Below are 3,878 nucleotides of genomic sequence, written 5' to 3'. Positions count from 1 at the left end.
GTCTGTCTGTACAGCCCAGTAAGTGTCTGTCTGCACCTGTCTGTCTGTACCTGTCTGTCTGCACCTGTCTGTCTGTACAGCCCAGTAAGTGTCTGTCTGCACCTGTCTGTCTGCACCTGTCTGTCTGTACCTGTCTGTCTGCACCTGTCTGTCTGTACCTGTCTGTCTGTACCTGTCTGTCTGTACGTGTCTGTCTGCACCTGTCTGTCTACCTGTCTGGCTGTACCTGTCTGTTTGTACCTGTCTGTCTGTACCTGTATGTCTGTACCTGTGTGTCTGTACCTGTATGTCTGTACCTGTATGTCTGTACCTGTCTGTCCCTACAGCAGCAAGTGTCTGTCTACAGCTGTCTGTCCCTACAGCAGTAAGTGTCTGTCTACACCTGTCTGTCCCTACAGCAGTGTCTGTCTACACCTGTCTGTCCCTACAGCAGTGTCTGTCTACACCTGTCTGTCCCTACAGCAGTAAGTGTCTGTCATTCTCTCACTCAAACTGAGTACTAATTTCTAATCCAATCAAATTAGAGTTGTAATTGCTGAGCTCTTGGCGTTTGGCCTCCTTCTAACTGTCAAGCCAGAGGAGAGACACCTGGTTGGGTTTCCTGTGCCAGGTACTGAAGAGACAGAGCTGGACTTCCTTCTAACTGTCCAGCCAGAGGAGAGACACCCGGTTGGGTTTCCTGTGCCAGGTACTGAAGAGACAGAGCTGGACTTCCTTCTAACTGTCAAGCCAGAGGAGACACACCTGGTTGGGTTTCCTGTGCCAGGTACTGAAGAGACAGAGCTGGACTTCCTTCTAACTGTCAAGCCAGAGGAGAGACACCTGGTTGGGTTTCCTCTGCCAGGTACTGAAGAGACAGAGCTGGACTTCCTTCTAACTGTCCAGCCAGAGGAGAGACACCTGGTTGGGTTTCCTCTGCCAGGTACTGAAGAGACAGAGCTGGACTTCCTTCTAACTGTCCAGCCAGAGGAGAGACACCTGGTTGGGTTTCCTGTGCCAGGTACTGAAGAGACAGAGCTGGACTTCCTTCTAACTGTCCAGCCAGAGGAGAGACACCCGGTTGGGTTTCCTGTGCCAGGTACTGAAGAGACAGAGCTGGACTTCCTTCTAACTGTCCAGCCAGAGGAGAAACACCTGGTTGGGTTTCCTGTGCCAGGTACTGAAGAGACAGAGCTGGACTTCCTTCTAACTGTCCAGCCAGAGGAGAGACACCTGGTTGGGTTTCCTGTGCCAGGTACTGAAGAGACAGAGCTGGACTTCCTTCTAACTGTCCAGCCAGAGGAGAGACACCTGGTTGGGTTTCCTGTGCCAGGTACTGAAGAGACAGAGCTGGACTTCCTTCTAACTGTCAAGCCAGAGGAGACACACCTGGTTGGGTTTCCTGTGCCAGGTACTGAAGAGACAGAGCTGGACTTCCTTCTAACTGTCAAGCCAGAGGAGAGACACCTGGTTGGGTTTCCTGTGCCAGGTACTGAAGAGACAGAGCTGGACTTCCTTCTAACTGTCCAGCCAGAGGAGAGACACCTGGTTGGGTTTCCTGTGCCAGGTACTGAAGAGACAGAGCTGGACTTCCTTCTAACTGTCAAGCCAGAGGAGAGACACCTGGTTGGGTTTCCTGTGCCAGGTACTGAAGAGACAGAGCTGGACTTCCTTCTAACTGTCCAGCCAGAGGAGAGACACCTGGTTGGGTTTCCTGTGCAAGGTACTGAAGAGACAGAGCTGGACTTCCTTCTAACTGTCCAGCCAGAGGAGACACACCTGGTTGGGTTTCCTGTGCCAGGTACTGAAGAGACAGAGCTGGACTTCCTTCTAACTGTCCAGCCAGAGGAGAGACACCTGGTTGGGTTTCCTCTGCCAGGTACTGAAGAGACAGAGCTGGACTTCCTTCTAACTGTCCAGCCAGAGGAGAGACACCTGGTTGGGTTTCCTGTGCCAGGTACTGAAGAGACAGAGCTGGACTTCCTTCTAACTGTCAAGCCAGAGGAGACACACCTGGTTGGGTTTCCTGTGCCAGGTACTGAAGAGACAGAGCTGGACTTCCTTCTAACTGTCAAGCCAGAGGAGAGACACCTGGTTGGGTTTCCTGTGCCAGGTACTGAAGAGACAGAGCTGGACTTCCTTCTAACTGTCCAGCCAGAGGAGAGACACCTGGTTGGGTTTCCTGTGCCAGGTACTGAAGAGACAGAGACAGAGCTGGACTTCCTTCTAACTGTCCAGCCAGAGGAGAGACACCTGGTTGGGTTTCCTGTGCCAGGTACTGAAGAGACAGAGCTGGACTTCCTTCTAACTGTCAAGCCAGAGGAGACACACCTGGTTGGGTTTCCTGTGCCAGGTACTGAAGAGACAGAGCTGGACTTCCTTCTAACTGTCCAGCCAGAGGAGACACACCTGGTTGGGTTTCCTGTGCCAGGTACTGAAGAGACAGAGCTGGACTTCCTTCTAACTGTCCAGCCAGAGGAGACACACCTGGTTGGGTTTCCTGTGCCAGGTACTGAAGAGGCAGAGCTGGACTTCCTTCTAACTGTCCAGCCAGAGGAGAGACACCTGGTTGGGTTTCCTCTGCCAGGTACTGAAGAGACAGAGCTGGACTTCCTTCTAACTGTCAAGCCAGAGGAGAGACACCTGGTTGGGTTTCCTGTGCCAGGTACTGAAGAGACAGAGCTGGACTTCCTTCTAACTGTCAAGCCAGAGGAGAGACACCTGGTTGGGTTTCCTCTGCCAGGTACTGAAGAGACAGAGCTGGACTTCCTTCTAACTGTCCAGCCAGAGGAGAGACACCTGGTTGGGTTTCCTCTGCCAGGTACTGAAGAGACAGAGCTGGACTTCCTTCTAACTGTCCAGCCAGAGGAGAGACACCTGGTTGGGTTTCCTGTGCCAGGTACTGAAGAGACAGAGCTGGACTTCCTTCTAACTGTCCAGCCAGAGGAGAGACACCCGGTTGGGTTTCCTGTGCCAGGTACTGAAGAGACAGAGGCATAGCTGGACTTGACTGGCAGGTGAACCATGCTGGCTAGATTAGTAACCTTGTCTGAGACCTGGCCTAGGGTTCAGCTCAGCAGGCCCATGCAGGGTTATTACCACTCAGGGTTAACACCACTCAGGGTTATTACCACTTATTACCATACCACGCAGGGTTATTACCACTCGGGGTTATTGCCACTCGGGGTTATTGCCACGCGGGGTTATTACCACGCGGGGTTTAGTACCATACAAGGTTATTCATTCATTCATTCAGTCGGTCGGTCGGTCGGTCGGTCGGTCGGTCGGTCGGTCGGTCGGTCGGTCGGTCGGTCGGTCGGTCGGTCGGTCGGTCGGTCGGTCGGTCGGTCGGTCGGTCGGTCGGTCGGTCGGTCGGTCGGTCGGTCGGTCGGTCGGTCGGTCTGTCTGTCTGTCTGTCTGTCTGTCTGTCTGTCTGTCTGTCTGTCTGTCTGTCTGTCTGTCTGTCTGTCTGTCTGTCTGTCTGTCTGTCTGTCTGTCTGTCTGTCTGTCTGTCTGTCTGTCTGTCTGTCTGTCTGTCTGTCTGTCTGTCTGTCTGTCTGTCTGTCTGTCTGTCTGTCTGTCTGTCTGTCTGTCTGTCTGTCTGTCTGTCTGTCTGTCTGTCTGTCTGTCTGTCTGTCTGTCTGTCTGTCTGTCTGTCTGTCTGTCTGTCTGTCTGTCTGTCTGTCTGTCTGTCTGTCTGTCTGTCTGTCTGTCTGTCTGTCTGTCTGTCTGTCTGTCTGTCTGTCTGTCTGTCTGTCTGTCTGTCTGTCTGTCTGTCTGTCTGTCTGTCTGTCTGTCTGTCTGTCTGTCTGTCTGTCTGTCTGTCTGTCTGTCTGTCTGTCTGTCTGTCAGAGAGAGAGAGAGAGAGAGAGAGAGAGAGAGAGGTAGAGGTAGAGGTA

Source organism: Salvelinus namaycush, chromosome 27 (genome assembly GCF_016432855.1).
Source record: "Salvelinus namaycush isolate Seneca chromosome 27, SaNama_1.0, whole genome shotgun sequence".
Lineage (NCBI taxonomy): Eukaryota > Metazoa > Chordata > Actinopteri > Salmoniformes > Salmonidae > Salvelinus > Salvelinus namaycush.
The sequence above is the reverse complement of the archived record's forward strand: the minus strand, read 5'-3'. Positions refer to the sequence as shown.